This window comes from Nansenia antarctica, assembly GCF_963989245.1.
Source record: "Nansenia antarctica genome assembly, chromosome: 14".
In the NCBI taxonomy this organism is placed as follows: domain Eukaryota; kingdom Metazoa; phylum Chordata; class Actinopteri; order Argentiniformes; family Microstomatidae; genus Nansenia; species Nansenia antarctica.
In genome coordinates, this window is record NC_137684.1 from 9,427,957 (window position 1) to 9,447,712 (window position 19,756).

The 19,756-nt window shown below is 44.4% G+C and overlaps 1 pseudogene across 1 annotated transcript in view; it reads left to right on the plus strand.

Annotated features, from left to right (window-relative positions):
- Positions 1-19,756, plus strand: part of LOC308169809 (L-fucose kinase-like) — a 46,113-nt pseudogene that overhangs the window by 7,016 nt on the left and 19,341 nt on the right. The window contains exons 7-9 of the transcript in view: positions 2,574-2,790; positions 3,377-3,543; positions 4,537-4,764. The product of the transcript in view is annotated as an L-fucose kinase-like (transcript). The remainder of the gene's footprint in view (positions 1-2,573; positions 2,791-3,376; positions 3,544-4,536; positions 4,765-19,756) is intronic.

A 19,756-nucleotide genomic window follows, 5' to 3' on the forward strand; every position in this document is an offset into this window, starting at 1 on the left:
AAAATCAGGTCGTTTTGTATTTTGCCTGACGTCCCAGTAAACACTTTGTTTGTGGACAGGTGGTAATGTAAATCTGGGTTGTTTTCAGCCAGAAAAGAAAGAAGCTCAACGTAGTTTCCTCTGTTTGTGGACTTGGCGCTTTCATTGTGTCCCCTAAATGAAAGTTATTGTTTACCCAAAAACAGGACACAATCGATCAGTATTATCGATCAGTCAACGAAAGCATTCGTTGTGAGGCTCCGTTTCCCTGCGCACTTTCAAACGTTTCACATCTACCGGCATAGTTCCGCATCTCAATAGTGAATATCAATAGTGCGTATCAATAGTGCGTAGCAATAGTGCGTATCCAATCAAAAGACGTGCTGGGTGCTGACATCATTGAGCCTTACAGCAGGCGCCGTTGTTGCTTTTGCTCGCATCTACGTAGGTTTACTAGGTACGCCAAAGGTTTTCTCGTTCCAATGTTAAGTTACAGGTCGAATCCGCAGCACCGTTTAATGTGAAGGCGGGCAGATTTTTGAGCCCCCTAGCAACACATTTTGATTGGATAAAAGCTCTAACATAAAGGCCAGCCCTCCAAATCTCAATCGGAGACTGGAAGCAGCGCAACCAAGAGGAAAGCTATGAAATGAAGAGAATAGACTATGGGGAATCATTAATACATATTTGTGGAAAATATATATTAAAATAAAATGTATATTCTGATGATGTTTAGGCCAGCAGAGAAGGCCTTGCTGGCCCTGACGGCACACCACTGGTTTACAGTGGGATGTTGCTAAACAGCTGTATTCTGATCTTAGCCTTGAAAGCTGCGGTACTGTCAGTTTCTTTGATGCTTAAAGGCAACTTGTTCCATTCCACTGCGCCTGTATATGTGAACGAAACTTCTCCTGTTTTTTTTACTGTGTCTACAGGGGACTAGATTATCGCAGCTTCCTCTAGTGTTGTATGAGTGTGCTATTCTCTCAAAGAGATTATTAAAGTAAGCCGGAGCTCTGTTGTTCAGGACCCTGTGGACTGTCACAAGACGCATCTGACTGGCTCTGGCTTCAACTGGCAGCCATTGAAGCTCCATGAATTGGGCCTTTCCAACGTGCGCTTTGTAACGGAAGCCCAACACCACTCTAATTAATTTCTTCTGTGCTGTTTGAAGTTTAGTTTTCAGAGGTTTGTTGAGGTTCCAGTACCATGAGCTGATTGCATAATTAAAATGGCACTGAACTAGGCATGAGGCTAGGGTTCTAAGCAGTGGTGTGCCGTCAGGGCCAGCAAGGCCTTCTCTGCTGGCCTAAACATCATCAGAATATACATTTTATTTTAATATATTTTTTCCACAAATATGTATTAATGATTCCCCATAGTCTATTCTCTTCATTTCATAGCTTTCCTCTTGGTTGCGCTGCTTCCAGTCTCCGATTGAGATTTGGAGGGCTGGCCTTTATGTTAGAGCTTTTATCCAATCAAAATGTGTTGCTAGGGGGCTCAAAAATCTGCCCGCCTGCACATTAAACGGTGCCGCGGATTCGACCTGTAACTTAACGTTGGAACGAGAAAACCTGTGGCGTACCTAGTAAACCTACGTAGATGCGAGCAAAAGCAACAACGGCGCCTGCTGTAAGGCTCAATGATGTCAGCACCCAGCACGTCTTTTGATTGGATACGCACTATTGATACGCACTATTGATACGCACTATTGATATTCACTATTGAGATGAGTAACTATGCCGGTAGATGTGAAACTTTTGAAAGTGCGCAGGGAAACGGAGCATCACAACGAAAGCTTTCGTTGACTGATCGATAATACTGATCGATTGTGTCCTGTTTTTGGGTAAACAATAACTTTCATTTAGGGGACACGAACAGAGGAAACTACATTGAGCTTCTTTCTTTTCTGGCTGAAAACAACCCAGATTTACATTACCACCTGTCCACAAACAAAGTGTTTACTGGGACGTCAGGCAAAATACAAAACGACCTGATTTTTGCTATTGCTGAAGTGATGAGAAGAGATCAAAATGGAGATTAAAAAGGCACCCTTTGTCGCTATTATGGTGGACGAGACGACAGACGTGGGTAATGTAGCGATCTTAAAGATGTTAGTTTAACACTCTTCATTGTAAATGCGGATTTATTGATTAAAAATGCTTCGGAAATATTAATATAACTCTGTTGTACTTGTCTGACTATGTTAAGGTGATGCAACGCCCGGTTATACTGTGTTTCTGTCTAGTTTCTAGAGCCATGGCGTCATAACGATGGTATTAAGAGGTAGAATAATTCAGGTAGGAATGTGTCGGACATCACTGAAGGCCTAGGTGTGAAATGCACCGCCCGCCACTGGTTCTAAGACATTTTTGGTTTAAAAACGAGGACTTCCTGGCGATGGGGTCATGCAGGCTTCCCACCAGTATTTAGCGTAGACTTTTGCGCTTTGCTCTCTATCGGTTCATTCTGAGAGAGCTCAGAGTGGGATACATAGATATCTCAAAGTAACACAAAGCTCTGTCTATGAATTTGAGATTGCACCTTTTAACACTCCACCCTCTCTCTCTCTCTCTTTCTGGGACCTCCAGTCACGGCAGGGAGCAAAGAGAACCTGGGTGTGGCGGCCCGCTGCCTGGCCTGTATAGCTGACGTGCTGGGCTGTCTGGCCGGGGAGGGCAGGGGGGGTCTGAGGAGTGGGCCGGCCGCCAACCCTGCCTGGAGCCACGCCTTCTCTCTGCTGGAGCGGGGGGACCTGCCTGGCGGGGTGCAGACCCTGGCCGCCCAGAGACTCAACTGGCTCAGCAGGTACGACCACCCAGCACACTACCTGGTTACTATGACTACCAGCACACTACCTGGTTACTATGACGACTAGCACACTACCTGGTTACTATGACCACCAGCACACTACCTGGTTACTATGACTACCAGCACACTACCTGGTTACTATGACTACCAGCACACTACCTGGTTACTATGACGACCAGCACACTACCTGGTTACTATGACTACCAGCACACTACCTGACTACCTGAACACTGAATGTGCTTTTTCCGGACCAAAACAGGATTCGTTCATGAAATATTTATTTCTTTCCCTGATTGCTAATTATTAAACGTAGAGTCGTTACAACCATTATGAAGCTTTTAGAAAGCTCGAAATATTACATACTGTACCTTCTTAAGCCTAAATTAGATGTAAATTACTTGCAACAAAAATCCAAAAGTGGCTGTATTAGAAATGAAGCCGGTCAAGATTATCGTGATGCAGCCTTTGAGTTTGCGACAATGGAAACAGATCATTATTTTGTCATTTACACAAGTCAATAATACATGCAGTATTAGTAGTGTTAGTGTGACCTACTGCGTGGATGTGTTGCTGCCCTCTACAGGACAGACTTGCTAGTGCGTGCGGCGCGACACTACGAGGGGGCTGGGCAGGTGCTGCTACGCCAAGCTGTGATGTCAGCACAGGCGTACGTCTCCATCGGTCGTGGCGAGGTGATGCCCATAGGGGCGTGGCAGGAAGTGGAGTGTCCTGCCAGGTTGGACCTATCAGGTGAGTCGCAGAGGCCTGGTTCACCAGTTCTTATGAACACTAAAACAGCCATGAGGGGTCATTTGACCTCTGTGACTAAAGAAAAATGTTATATCTTTGCACTCTATCAAATTTCAGGACCCTCCTTTCATGACTTTTCCTAGATATGTGCGTTCTACCACCCAGTATCCTTACATTTTCAAAATCACATCAGGATAAGCTAGTATAAAGCTATTTTGCCGTTTTTCTGTGTAGGAAGCAGGCTAATTGAACAGATGGCCAACTAGTGGTCGTTGTGTGTAAGTAGCAGCTTGAGCATTGTAAAGAGGCGGCTCTTTTAGTAGGTAAAAAAGGCACGGCTGTTCTAGTGTTAACACACCACCAGTCACAGCAGTAAGCCTGGAGATATTAGGCCCTCAAAACCCACTACTTCAAGCTCGCCTTCACCAGTTAACCCTCTCCCTCTCCCCCTCCCCTTCCCATGTGTCCCCAGCACTACCTCAATTACGCCCCTATACTTTCTTTTATTTATTTATTTTGTTTCTTTTTATTATTACTACTCGATCTTTTCAGTTTGTAAAGCGTCTTTGAGTGTCTAGAAAAGCACTATATAAGTCTAATGTGGGGTGGCTGTGGCGCAGAAGGTAGAGTCGGCGTCTAATGATTGGAAGGTTGGCAGATCGGCGGTTCGAGCCCCGGCTGGCCACATGTCAAAGTGTCCTTGGGCAAGACACTGAACCCCAAATTGCTCCCAATGAGCGGGCCGGCGCCTTGCATGGTAGCTTGCCGCCATTGGTGTGTGAATGTGTGTGTGAATGGGTGAATGAGAGGCTGTTGTAAAGTGCTTTGGATAAAGGCACTATATAAGTGCAGTCCATTTACCATCCATCTGTTAAACGAGAACAGCCATGGAGGGGGCATTTGACCATAATGTATTATTATTATTATTATTATTATTATTATTACAATAATGGTGAACACACCACCAGTCAACAGCAGTAATCTCCCCCCCAGGTGGCTGGAGTGACACGCCCCCCATCGCCTTTGAACACGGCGGCTCCGTGGTCAACGTGGCCGTGAGGGTCGATGGGAGGCGGCCCATCGGCGCCAGGGCTCGGCGCATCAAGGAGCCCCGCCTGCTATTGGTCAGTTCCAGCGGAGGGATGGACTGCGGTGTCGCCATGGAGACCGTTTGTGAAAGGCTGGAGGATCTGAAGGACCACTGTCAGCCGCACGCACCTGGTGAGGCTCTGCTTGCTTCCTCCCTCCATCGAGGTAGGGAGGGAGGGGGGAGGGGGGAGGGGAGGAGAGAGAGGGGAGGGGAGGAGGGAGGGGGTAGGGGAGGAGGGAGGGGCTAGGGGAGGAGGGAGGGAGGAGGGAGGGAGAGAGGAGAGGGATGGAGGGAGGAAGCAAGCAGGGGACAGGGGAGGAGGGAGAGAGGAGAGGGATGGAGGGAGGAGTGGTGTGGTAGTACAGTACATGTCGGGTCAGGGGTTTTTCTTATTTGAAAATTGAAATAAAACTTCTGTGAACAGTCAGCAGGGTTCCCACGGGTCCTTGAAATCCTTGAAAGTTTGTGAATTTGAGAGAAAAAAAATCAAGGCCTTAAAAGTTTTTCAAAATAGACATAGGTCATTGAAAGTGCTTGAATTCCTCTCTCTCTCTCTCTCTATTTTTTTTAAATATATATTCAAAAATGTTTTTCTTAGCTCGTCAACTAGTAAATAAGTCTCTGTATTGCTTAACTTTACACATATTTCACAATATATTGTTTTGCTGTTCTGTGATAGAGAAGGCAAGAGACCATCTAGTGTTCACACATTCAAGCCTCTCTTTTTAATTGTTGTCTGTGAGCGGATAGTTCCTATTATATCAATTCTCATCTAGATGCGTCTCAAACTATGCCGTGTTGGGTCCTTGACTTTGAGGGAATTGAGTCTTGAAAGTCCTTGAAAGGTGCTTGAATTTGATGTTTCAGAAGGTGCGGGAACCCTGGATTATGCAATAACTGCAATAACTAATCTGCAACCCATTGACCTCACTAGATGCTGGGTATTGTCTGGGGATGGCCTGTACTGCAGCCATCTTCACTTGTTTGTTTTTAGATCATTTTGCCTAAACTCTTATCAGGAAATTATGTTCAATTGGATTAAATGTAAAGATTGACTTGGCCATTCAAGAATTGCCATAGTAACTCCCTAGTTGCAGTTCAAAGTAGTCACAGATGAAATGGTGAAAGCATTTATAATCAAGTTTGTTATCAATAATAAGTTTGTCTTCCGCTCCTTCCTCTCCTCTCCAGTTCCTTAGCCAATCAGGTCAGTAAGCCATCTCCTGCAACAGAATCACTGTATTCAGGCAGGGCCAATGTCAAGTGAGCTCAGCTGATTATATTAGTCTATAGGCCCCACTCCACTGGAAATAATACTTTAAGCTCTTTTGTTATACCTTGATAATGAACTGTATGGACACACACACACACACACACACACACACACAAACCCTCACACACTCATGTAGTGTATGGGATGTATTACCTGAGCCTGCTGGCTGGGATTTCTCTGAGTGGAGGCTGGTATTCAGGGCCCAGGCTGCTGCGATTGTGGTGACCGTTAGGTGATCCTTATGGCCCATGTTCACCTGCAACAAAGTCAAAACAGGACATAAGGGGGTTAGAGGTGATTGGTGGAAGAAGAGGAGGTAGAATGCAAAGTCAGAGTAGTGACTTTGGTCCACAAATCAGGAAGCAGATCATGGTAGTTAGGTCAAGGTATAGCCTACACATTTCCCCCCAACCATAACACAGCCTCAGATGTCAGACTATAGACTACTGTAGATTATATCTCGTTCTATTCATTCTTTTTCACTCACCATCCGTTGCCTCTCTTTTGTCAGAGCTTCCTCCCTCGGTTTTTTGTCCATCTTCAATTCTTCTCTCTCTTTCTCCTCTTTCTCTCTCTCATTCATAATGCTCTCCCTTGTCTGCATCTTTTCCAGCTTTTCTTCCAGCAGTCCTCTCTGGTTAGTCAGGGCGTCGCTGTCGCTCCATGTTTCGAGCATATGCTCCTGTTGAGCTCTGTTCAGTTTGAGCCTCTCTTGCCAGAGCCTCTCTCCCTTCTCAGCCATCTCCTCTTTCTCCTTCCTCAGAAGTTCCTCCTCTTTCTTGTTCTTCAAACGCTTTTTGAGCATGTGCTCCTGTTGAGCTCTGTTTAGTTTGAGCCTCTTTTGCCAGAGCCTCTCTCCCTTCTCAGCCATCTCCTCTCTCTCCTTCCTCAGAAGTTCCTCCTCTTTCTTGTTCTTCAAACGCTGCTGTTCGGTTTCCTGTCTCTCTCTTTCCATCCTCTCCATTTCCTCACTCTCTCTCAAGTTCATCTTGCTCTCCCTCTCCTTTAACTTCTCTCTCTCTTCTTCCAGCAGTCCTCTCTGGTTAGTCAGGGCATCAGTGTCGCTCCATGTTTTGAGCATGTGCTCCTGTTGAGCTCTGTTTAGTTTGAGCCTCTTTTGCCAGAGCCTCTCTCCCTTCTCAGCCATCTCCTCTTTCTCCTTCCTCAGAAGTTCCTCCTCTTTCTTGTTCTTCAAACGCTTTTTGAGCATGTGCTCCTGTTGAGCTCTGTTTAGTTTGAGCCTCTTTTGCCAGAGCCTCTCTCCCTTCTCAGCCATCTCCTCTCTCTCCTTCCTCAGAAGTTCCTCCTCTTTCTTGTTCTTCAAACGCTGCTGTTCGGTTTCCTGTCTCTCTCTTTCCATCCTCTCCATTTCCTCACTCTCTCTCAAGTTCATCTTGCTCTCCCTCTCCTTTAACTTCTCTCTCTCTTCTTCCAGCAGTCCTCTCTGGTTAGTCAGGGCATCAGTGTCGCTCCATGTTTTGAGCATGTGCTCCTGTTGAGCTCTGTTTAGTTTGAGCCTCTTTTGCCAGAGCCTCTCTCCCTTCTCAGCCATCTCCTCTCTCTCCTTCCTCAGAAGTTCCTCCTCTTTCTTGTTCTTCAAACGCTGTTGTTGCATTTCCTGTCTCTCTCTTTCCATCACCTCCCTTTCTCTCTCCATCTCCTCACTCCTCCTCTCAACCTCCTCTGCCTTCTTCCAAACGGCCTCATCCTTTGCCCTCAACTCCTCCCTGTCCTCCAATAAGATGTCTGTCTTCTCTTTCCACCACTCTACCTTTATTTCCACCTGCTGTTGCTTCCTGCTCAACACCATGTTGTCTCTGTTGAGCTGCTTCCTTTCCTCAAAGAGGGCCACCTCCATTCCTTCCATCTCCTCCTCCTTCTTCTCCAAGGCCTCCATAGCACTCCTTATATCCTCCCACTGTCTCTCAATATCTTCTCTCTCTTTGTCCATGTTTGCAAATGAATGTAGAACACTGCACTGCACTGAGCTGAAGTTACTTACTTTTGAATGTTTTACATCCGTTGTCATGGTAGTGATAAACAGCATCAGAACTTCTATACATTCCAACATTCTAAATGACACAATAAAAGATATAGGCTGCCTTCGTAAATTCGCTCTGGAAATCTGATCAGCACTCATGGAATGCTTCTTGTCCAATCAAATTACTTGGTCCCTTGCCGTTGAACACACTGTGCGCTCCGGCGCTCTCAGAGCGAATTTACGAAATGGTAAATGGACTGACTTATAGCGCCTTTATCCAAAGCGCTTTACAACGGCCTCTCATCCACCCATTCACACACACATTGTCCGCGGTGTCTTGAAAAGTATTAAAAGTTGATAAATCGATTTTGGGAAAATCAAGACCCTTAATAAGTATTAAAAAGTCTTATCACAATTTTATGAGGTCTTGAATTTTGTATGTATTTTTCTGAATTAGACTCTGTCCAAAGAGTTTGTCCTAAAAACTTTTAGTAAAAGTTCGTGAATTTATTAGTTTTATTAAAAAAACTAAGATGAACCGGAAACTTTAACGTAATGCATAACCCCGAGGTTACGTCACATGACGCCCTGAGAGCGAAAGACGAAAACGAATTTCTTTGAATCATTTTGTAGAAACCAAGTGGAAAGTGTAAAAAAATAACAATGGGAAAGTGTACATTTGCGGAGTCCTGGTTGGATGTGCCAGACTTTAAGCCATGGCTGCCTGCAACCAGTCGCCGGTAACATCAGGGAGGATCATTGTATATGTAAAAAGAAAATAAGTGTTGCATCGATGGGGATCAACGGGGTTAAGTCGCACATGCATGGCGCTAGCCACAAGGCCGCCGTTGGTCACCGAGAGCGGCAGCTCTCTATTGTAAATGTTTGTGCTACTGCCGTTGCAACACTACCTAAATCTACTGCCGACGTTACACCAGCCGCACCCAATGAAGCTCACGTTACAGCTACGACCGTGGCTACTAACAGGGCAGCCACCTCTGCCTCGTCTTTTGCCGACATCAGGTTGGCTCTGGGCGGCACACAAACACTGCGTGCGGAGATTATATGGTGTCTCGACACAGCGGTGAAACACCACTCACTGAACTCAAACGAAAACATTTCCGATGTTTTCAAGGCAATGTTTCCAGACTCGGACATTGCCAAGACGTTCTCCTGTGGCAAGGACAAACCTGGATATATAATAAGATTCGGGATAGCACCATACTTTAAGCAGCAGCTCATTGACACCATTAACAAGGCTGGCCAGTTTGTGCTGATGTTTGACGAGTCTCTCAACCAGTCAACAAAAACGAAACAGCTCGACGTCCAGATTCGGTTTTGGCAGAATGACCGTGTTCAATCACGGTACATTGGCTCTCAATTCCTGGGACACGGAAAAGCTGACGACCTGCTGCATCACATCAAAGTACGTTTATTTACATTTTTCATACTTATACTTATGGACAATCGTGTGGCTAAAGTGTAGATTAATAGATGAGATTGGGATGTGGCAAGTGACTCGACACAGGTTGATGGGATTGGGGAGGAGGAGGCATGGACGGTAGAGAGGGTGGTTGTCTGTCAGTAAGGATAAAAATGTATCCCTAGGGATAAATGTGACACAGAGAGTGGTGTAATAAGGTTACTGTTGGATGTGTGATTTTGATTGATTGATTGATGTGTGTGTGTGTGTGTGTGTGTGTGTGTGTGTGTGTGTGTGTGTGTGTGGTTATTGTGGGTCCTTTAACTAGCAAATTGTCTTCATTATTCTTGAGGAGTGAAGTTGGGTGACCAGGCTAGCAGTTCAGTTTAGCTTGAATGGCTTGGAAGTAATTTACATATAATGATGATGAGTGGAAATTAGGCTATAGTTAATATCTTACTGAATGTCTGAATGGCAGTGTATTTCAAGAATAAACATTTAATGAATATTGTCATTAAATACTAATTGCTGTGTCTATTCACAGGAATGTGTTGCAAAACTCAATATGAGGCAGCTTCTATCCATCAGTATGGACGGCCCAAATGTCAACTTGAAGTTGGCAGACCTCCTCCAGAAAGAGCATGCTGAGCTGTATGGTGCTCATCTAGTCAATGTTGGAAGCTGTGGGCTTCACACCATCCACAATGCAGTGAAGGCAGGTTTTACTATGTGGCAGCTGGACAAGCTCCTTCGAGCACTCCATTTCCTTTTCCACAATGTTCCAGCTAGGAGGGAAGACTTCACTGCCTTGACTGGGTCCACCTGCTTTCCGCTACCATTCTGTGGCCACGGGTAGGTTGAGAATACACATTGAGAAAGGGCTTGGCCTGAAATGTCTGTGTTTTTATGTGGCAACAATGAAGTAAAATGACACAATTAAAATTGGAGTGACCTGACATTGTCCATTTTTGCACAGGTGGGTTGAAAATGTCCCTGTGTCAGAGAGGGCAATTCTAGTGTGGCCAATGATCATGATGTACATGGATGCAGTCAAGCAGAAGAAGCTCCCAAACCCCGGTACTGCCTCTTACGACATCATTGAGGCAGCACAAGCGGATCCCCTCATCATCGCCAAGCTCCAGTTCTTCCTGGCGATATCCAGGACCTTCAGGCCCTTCCTGACCAACTATCAAACTGATGAGCCAGTTCTGCCCTTCTTGGCCAAAGATTTGAGTGAGCTGCTGAAGGTAGTCATTACACTAGGGCCTAATTCAACTATGATTAATCTATATTAACTAGTCCATACCCGTGGATTTGTGGTGGTCCACAACTCTGCAAAATAGTGCCCCTCTGCCAATCCATCCTCAATGCCATGTGCAGTTTTACATAGATTGGCCAAGTCACTTGAGATAAAACATTGATGCAAAGAAACACACACACTCACACCAATTATCTGTTTAATGGTAGGCTAGTAGGATAGTTCTGTCACTGATTGCTTGCTATATCCTTTTAAGAGTCTCCTGCGGCGGTTTGTAAAGGGGGAGCTCCTGCAAGACGCCACTCCCCTGAAGCTGACCAAAATTGACGTGGCTGATGAGGCGGACAGGGTATCCTACAAGGATGTTGACATAGGCCTGGGTGCTGAAACTGCCATCAAGGTAATTTTGATACTGCCTATTTTCTTTTCAGGGATGTATGTCTGGATTTGCTCTGTACACCAATTCAACTACAATTTGTACATCTTATTCTGCTGTTTGTATTATTATTATTAATTAATAATAATAATAATAGCGGATATGGAGAAACTTTTTTTAGACTATAAAGCTTACCTTCTACATAATTTATAGCCTATGTTTATAGTCTGTTCCTTATTTGTCACGGGCACTTCAGGGCAAGCCAGGAAGCAGGGTAGGTGAGCTTTCTGTGCTCACCTTCAGGAAAGAGTGCATGCAGGGCCTGGTTAACATGGTTAAGAAAGTGCAGGAGAAAAGCCCCCTGAAAATTCCAGTGATCAGGGCCATTGGATGTTTGGATCCCACAAGCATGCACAGAGATGCAGAGTGGTGCCTCGCAAAGATGAAGACAACAGTACAAACAATGCTGCAGGACAAGCAGTTGGCAGGAGGCGTCTCAGCTGGTAGGACAAATATACAGAGAGTAGAAGTGGATAGGTTACTGTAGGCTAAGACCATTTTCTGTGCATTCTTTTGTCAGTGTGAAAGTGTCTAAGCTTTTTTCAAATGCATCCGAATGAAATAATAGTAACACAGAAGATATCTACACTACACTGCTTTCCTTTTAATTACTTTACAGACACTGTGCCGTGTATTTGTCCAATGAAAGATTAACTAAATGACTAGAATTTAATTTAACCTATTAGTAATATTTATTTAATTTCCCCTGTTCCAGGTGATGTGATCGTCCAACAGTTCCAGAGCTTTCTCTCTCTTGAGGCGAGAGATGAGAGATTCCTCTCCTTTCAGCCCCTGAAGGAGCGGCTTGATGTGTTCCTGCACTCAGCACTCAGCCAGTCTTACCCTGAGCTGTCCAAGTTTTCTCAGAGCCTTCTACTTCTGTCCCATGGACAAGCCACGGTAGAAAGAGGATTCTCCATCAACAAGGAGGTTGAAACGTGCAACATCCTTGAAAGGTCAATGGAAGCTTTGAGGTTGATCTGCGACAAGGTCTGTGTCTGTGGGGGTGTTCTCAAGGTACCTCTCACCAAGGAGTTCATGGGTTCAGTAGCCTCTGCAAGGTCAAAGTACAGGATTTACCTGGAAGATGAACGGAGGAAGAAACTGAGTTCTGCACAGGGCCTCAAGAGAAAAGCCGTTCTAGAGGACATAGAAGACCTGAAGAAAAAGAAAAAGGTTCTGACAGAGGTGTGCCACTCCCTCCAAAGAGATGCTGATCAGCTAGCCGAGCAGGCAGAGGGGAAATGTGGATCATTAATGGCCCAGCTGCTCACAAAATCAAACACCCTGAGAAGAAGATGCAAAGAAAAACAGAACACACTGGTCGAAACTGAGAAGCTGCTGGACTCTAAATCAGACGAGCTGAGGCACATGAAGTCATGAAGATCTTTTTTTTGGTTGAGTGGAGCATGTCATGACCAAACCCAAACCTGTCTGAGAACACTGTTGTTGTTCAAATGGTGAATTAGGGAGGGGAGATGAATGAATGAATGAATGAATGAATGAATGGACTTTATTGTCATTGCTACAGTACAGGTACCAAACAACGACATTTAGGAGGGGTGGCTCCCCTGGTGTTAGGAAAGGGAAAAAAAAAAAAAACTTTTAGAAAAAGAATAAAATCACAAGAAGGTAAGGAGCTGGTTTACACAAATAAAGGCTATGTACACAATCCACTGTACTATACTGCACAGATAGTCAACTAGGGTTGTCATATTGCACAAAAGTATTTTTTCACGTTATTTAAAGTGTCACAGTTTGCAGGCTTGAAATGTACATGTTTGTGCCTCAGCACTAGCTGCCATACAATCCGTCCAGACTGTCCTGGGCCCAGAACTTAGGCCTTTGCTGTGTTCAGGGCCTTGACGGCCCTGTGGTAGAAGCAGTTCTTCAGTCTGTTTGTCTTAGCGGCCTGGGTCCTGTACCTCCTTTTCGAGGGCAGCCTGATAAAGTGTACGTGCCCAGGGTGGGTCGGGTCCCTGGAGATCTTGGAGGCCTTCCTGAGACAGCGTGTGTTGTACAGCTCTTCCAGAGAGGGGAGGGGGGCGCCGGTGATCTTCTGTGCTGTTCTCACGACTCTCTGTAGCGCATTTCTCTCCGCTGTTGTGCAGCTGTAGAACCAGTTGCAGATGCCGTAGGTGAGGATGCTCTCCACTGCGCCGCGGTAGAAGGCCACCAGTATCTCCTGCTTGTTGTGTTCTTTCCTGAGGCATCTCAGGGTGTATAGCCGCTGTTGTGCCCTCTTGATGGTGCCTTTTGGATGCCTAGATGGTGCCTTTTGGGTGCCTAGATGGTCCTAGGACGTGTCTCCCTTGGTGGGATGAGTCACATTACGTCTTGTTTCTTAAATCCCTTTTTGTTTAACTAAGAGTTATTGGGATGTTATATGGACAGGATATGTTCTTTATCCTACATTAGGTCTACTGTATTGAAACATATGTGTATGCATGTTGGTGAGAGTATGCTGCCCTAACTGAATGTGCGTGCGTGCGTGTGTGCGTGTATATCTGTCTGTTTGTGTGTACGTGTATGTGTGGTGTGTGTGTACATATGCATCTGTGTGTGTCTGTATATCTGTGTGTGTGTGTGTGTACGTGTATCTGGGTTTCCGTTAGAAAAAATTGCCGCCGGACATCGTGTCCGGGAAGATTTCGATTTACCGGACAAACGTGATATATTCCGGTCATCATATTAAAATATTAAAAAAAAAAAAAAAAAAAATCTAATATAGCTGTTTGTCGCGGTGATTACTGTTGTGTAGCGGCCTATATATGCCATTTAATGTCTATTTCTCATCCGATACGATTAGATGCGAGCTATATAATATATAATAATATAACATGATTCGCATGCGCGCTATGCCATTATGTCCAGCGCTGAACGGGCGCCTCACTGGGAACTGAACAGACAGCATCGATCAATGAACAGACTCCACATTACGTTAACTGAAGTTTGTTAAATTGTTTGGGATTAATGTGAGTTTTCTATTTTCTCTTTCCAGTTTTACCCTTTTTTTTTATCAATAAAACAACGTCATTTCTATAACCAGGTCTCGCTGGTTGGGAAGGCATTTCGTTTAGCTGCCTGTCAAATCATACTTAATCGGACTCGGGAGTATGTCAATGAGGAGAACATAACTGTTTATTGAGAAACAATAGGCAGGCTGGGATACGTATATAAAGAAATACCACAATGTCTAGATGTATAACATTTTATTGAACAGTGCAAGCATGTAGGCTTCTGGCGTGACATCGTACCCCTAACGTTCTTAGGGCTTGTTTGAAAAGCTTAGACTGAAAGTTAGTGCCCTGGTCAGATTGTATAACAAGAGGAAGACCGAATGTGGAAAAAAACGTTGTTAAAGCTTTCACCACTGAGCTGGCTGATATGTTACGCAACGGAACAGCTTCGGGAAAACGAGTAGCAGCGCACATAATAGTAAGCAAATACTGACTTCCACTTTTAGTCCTAGGCAAAGGTCCAACACAATCAATTATTACACGTTCAAATGGCTCCCCTATAGCAGGAATGGGATGCAATGGTGCGGGTGGAATGGATTGATTAGGCTTACCCGCCATCTGACAAGTATGGCAACAGCGGCAGTGCTTGGCAACATCCGCCTTCAGTCCGGGCCAAAAGAAATGTTTCAATATCAGCTGATAAGTTTTAGTTATACCTAAATGTCCTGACCACTGGCTCTCATGTGCTACAGATAACACCTGTTGTCTATAACCCACAGGCACAACCACTTGTTTTACAGTATTCCACTCACAACCATTTGCATTAGGAGGAGACCATTTACGCATTAATATCCCATCGTTAAGGAAATAAACTACGTTGCCCCCTATTTCAGATTCCTCACTAGCTGCATGTAAAAAACATTTGTTTAATGACTGATCAGCTACTTGAGCGACACGCAATCGCTCGCCGGTTACAGGCAGAGATAGGCTGTCAGCGGATGGTATGGTAGGACTCGGGGAGGATGGTAACTCTACCACTTTCTCCCTGGGAGAAGCTGAAACAATCGGGTTATCATCCCTTTCAGAAAAGGCTTGCATAATCACACTATCACAGAGAGAAACATCGCTATCCTCCTCTCTGCCTCGACTCGATTGTGCACGAGTTATAGCGCACACCGGAAACAACCGCTGTTTCGCATAGGCAGCCTACACATTAGGAGTCATCATCATGCCGGTGTCAAATCATATCATAATAAAATAAATACATAGCCTATATATTCGTCTTTTTTAAAATAGAAGGAATCAGAATGTGAACTTTATCACGTGACGTGACCAAGATGGCGGAGTAGAAGCCTCGCGGTTACTCTCCCTTCAATTTATCTAAGCAAACATTTATATTTATGCCACGAAATCTGATACTAAGCTACATCAGTTGAACGTTTATTAGTCTGTTTAGTCCTGTCCACAATGGCTACTCGTACGCGCAAAAACAAAGATACATTCGCTATGCCGATGGACGACGACGAAACCTCAGAGAGCGCTCTCACAGTGGCCTCTCTCGAGGCTACACTTAAACGCTATTTTAATATAGCAGAGAAAAACTCCAATGACCGATTCGACCGGCTGGAGACCCAGCTGGGATCCATGGAGGCAACCCTGACCAAACATGAGAAGGAGATTAGTGTACAACGCACTATCACCTCCAAGCTACATGAGCGGGTAAAGGAATCCGAGGTCACTACCTCTCAACACAGCAGATCACTAGCTCAGCTCGAGTCCAAACTGGCATCCTTCGAGGATAGGAGCAGAAGGGACAATCTAAGAATGATCAATCTAAAGGAGGGAGAAGAATCGGGGAATGCAATGTCCTACCTCACTGCCAACTTCCCAATATGGTTCCCCTCCCTGGCTGACAAGCCGCTGGAGATCATGCGAGCTCACCGCACCGGGTCTCCTCGAGCGTCTTCACCACATCCCAGGTCCTTGATCATTAAATTCCTTCGCTTCACAGACAGAGACCGCATCCTCCAAGAATCAAGGAAAACTCCCGTGGAGATCGCCGGGCGCACCATCCGTTTTGCAGCGGATTACAGCGAGTATACTTCTAAACTCAGACGTCCCTGCTATCCGATCATGCACCGGGCTCGGGGACTGCGCTGTGAGGCATTCTTGCTGTACCCCGCGGTCATCAAGCTCATCCACAACTCTGAACACCATCTATTCCACGAACTATCAGAGGCAGAGAAGTTCCTTTCTTCACTTGAGGACAATTCCTGATCGGGGTAAGGCTCTTAACAAGAGCTCGCTCTAGACTTTGTTTTTCAAACGATAACTGTTGACGATAACATGCTGGACTTGTTTACTTCCTGGTGGGGCGTTACTCACGGAGGACGTCACTCCAATGACTCTCTTTGTTTATTTCTATCGTGTAGCAACTCAGTGAGTGTAAATCCGGCTAACATCGCTGTAAAACCACTATAGTTATTATTTTTGCTTTCTATTTACTGTAAATGCTGATCCAGCTGTATGGTGGCTGACTGTGTGCGACACATTTCGCAATCTGAACTCTATGATAGGTTGCTGACTAATCAGATTGAATAGCGGTATAATAGCCTAATGTTTTAAGTTTGCCTGTTCCACACAACCTTGCTTATTTGAGTATTTTGAACATATGGGGTGTCCCAATTTACGTATGACATTATAGGTAGCTTGAACACAATTATTGTTTTTTATAATAGAACTGAATAAATATATAATTTCATTGCTGATGGCTTTATAACCCCAATTGATACTTGAAAATTATTTCTTTTTTTCTTTGGTTTCTAATTCTGTATTATCATTATTTTTTATTATATATGGTAATTACTCAAACAAGGAATAGCTACAAGGGAGAGGGAGGGGTATCTGACTATCTTTTCTTCACTGTCACTTTTTTGGGGGGGAGGGGGGAGGTTGGGTGGGCTCTGGATGGACCTTTTTGTCCATTTATTTTTTGGGGGGGTTGGGGAAGAGGGGTGCCGATTGGGATTAGGGGGCAAGGGGTGGGTGGGCTATGATCATGGGGCTTATGGGGGGGTTGGGGGGGAGGGACAGGATCCTATGGTTGGAGCTCTTCGGTTAGTATCTTTCACTTTTTTCTTTTACCAAGATAGCTATGACTAACATTACACTTCTGTCTTGGAATGGGCGGGGCCTAAATATCCCTCATAAACGCACAAGTACTTTAGACTTCCTACAGAGAAAAAAGATAGATGTGGCCTTCTTTCAGGAATCTCACCTATTGGAAAAAGATGTTAGTAGATTACAGAATAAATATTACCATGTAATTGCCTCCTCCTCAAATACCAAAAAAAAAAGGGGAGTAGTGATCGTTGCCAAGCGCAGTTTTCAGTTTAAAGATCTAGGATCTGGGAAAGACTCTGAGGGCAGAGTAAGCTATATAAAAATGATGGTAAATGATAAGAAACTGGCCTTTGTTTCAGTATATGCACCAAATTCCTTTGATATTGGCTTTTATGACTACTTAACTAAATTGATGTTTGATCTATCTGATTTTGGTTTAATAATAGGGGGTGACTTTAATGCTGTATGGCTACACACGATGGACAGAACTGGGGTTAACGAGGGGAGAGAGCAACACCTGGCGTCCTCTGCACTAAGGAAATGGGCTAGTGACTGTGCTGTGGTAGATGTCTGGCGTTCTTCTAACCCCTCCGTGAAAGAATTCACTTGTTTCTCCTCTCGACACAGATCATTCTCTCGCATAGATTATATTTTTATATCCAAACATCTGTATGATAAGACATCAGATTTTAATTTACTTCCTATGTCTCTCTCTGACCACAGGGCGGTCTTTGGCAGAGTAGCGATCTCCTTGAAGCCTAAAAGGGCTCCTCGCTGGCGCTTTAACTCTACCCTTTTGCAGAATGAATCATTCCTAAAGGAAATGAAGGAACAACTTGATGAGTTTATTGTAATTAATAAGCCATCTGTGGATGATCCTGGTATTCTCTGGGATGCGGTGAAGGGGTTCATTAGGGATAAAACTATTGGTTTTGCCTCTAATCTACACAAATCCAGATTAAAACATATTCAAGACTTAGAAAAGAAAATTGCTGAACTGGAGATCACAATGACTCCGCATGTTACCCCTGAGCTAGTTCTTGAGAGAGAAGTGTTATTTAAAGATCTTAACCATCTTCTCAGACATAGAGCGGATTTCCTCATCCATAGAACTAGACAAAACCATTACTTGCACAGCGCACAGCCAAGCCATTTACTAGCCTCAAAACTTAAAACCAATGAACAACTAGCAAACATCTCTTCAATTAAAAGTTCTACAGGTACTTTGTGCACTGATCCAACAGAGGTTAACAATAACTTCTGGGCATTCTACTCGGCTCTATATACTTCTGAGATTGATTATAATGATCAAGCTGTTAGTTCTTTCTTGAACCCCTTACAGCTCCCCCAGCTTTCCCAAAATGACTCCCTTGATTTAGATTCTCCTATTACGCTATCTGAACTATACAAAGCTCTTTCATGCATGAATAAAGGCAAGTCACCAGGGTTAGACGGTCTACCACCTGAATTGTATCTGGCCTTTTGGCCCCAAGTTGGCCCCTTGCTATTGGGAATGATTCATTCTGCAATCAAAAATGGCTCCTTCTCCAAAAACAACAATATAGCTATAATCTCTTTGCTCTTGAAAAAGGGGAAGGACCCTACTGACTGCGGAAGCTATCGCCCCTTGTCAATTTTAAATACAGATACTAAACTGTACGCCAAAGTTCTAGCCTCTCGACTGGAACCATTTATGACTACCTTAGTGCATGAGGACCAAACAGGCTTCATTAAAAATCGCCTTGCCTCAGACAATGTTCGCCGCCTTCTCCATATTATTGACTCTTCGAATATTACTGATTCAGCAAATGCTATTCTCTCACTTGATGCTGAGAAAGCCTTTGATCGTCTCGAGTGGCACTTTTTATGGGCGGTTTTACGCTATATGGGCTTTGGAGATCATTATGTGGATATGATAAAACTACTATATTCTAACCCGACAGCAATGGTTTTGACAGGGAACACATGCTCTAAACAGTTCCCAGTATCCCGCAGCTCGCGCCAGGGTTGCCCTCTCTCTCCTTTGCTGTTTGCCCTATCTCTGGAACCTGTGGCCCAGGCCGTTCGCCAGTCAGTCACCCATGATCCTATTACGGTCCAGAACACCAAACATCACATATCTCTGTATGCTGATGATATCCTTCTTTTTATTCAGAATATCCCTCAATCACTCCCTCACCTTCTAAACATCTTTAATAATTTTAGCCGAATTTCAGGTTACAAAATTAACTGGGGAAAATCAGCTCTATTGCCACTGAATGCCTCAGCTAGACAGTTAGATATCTCACTGAACATCCCAGTGGTCCAGAATATTAAATATCTAGGTATCACTATCTACCCCTCAATTTCAAACACAGTATCAATTAATTATAAGAATGTGCTGAAGGAGGTAGATTCTGATCTACAAAGGTGGAAAACTTCACCCCTCACATTTCATTCCCGTATCTCAGTTATTAAAATGAATATTCTTCCACGAATAAACTTTTTTAGTTCCATGCTCTCTCTAGCCCCACCAAGTGGTTATTGGAAGAAACTACACTCTATCTCTTCTCATTTTATATGGAGGGGGAAGAAGCCCAGACTCAAATTCTCAACCCTCCAGAGGCTAAAAAACGAAGGGGGATTGGGGCTACCAAACTTCGAATGGTATTATTGGTCCTTTGTGCTGC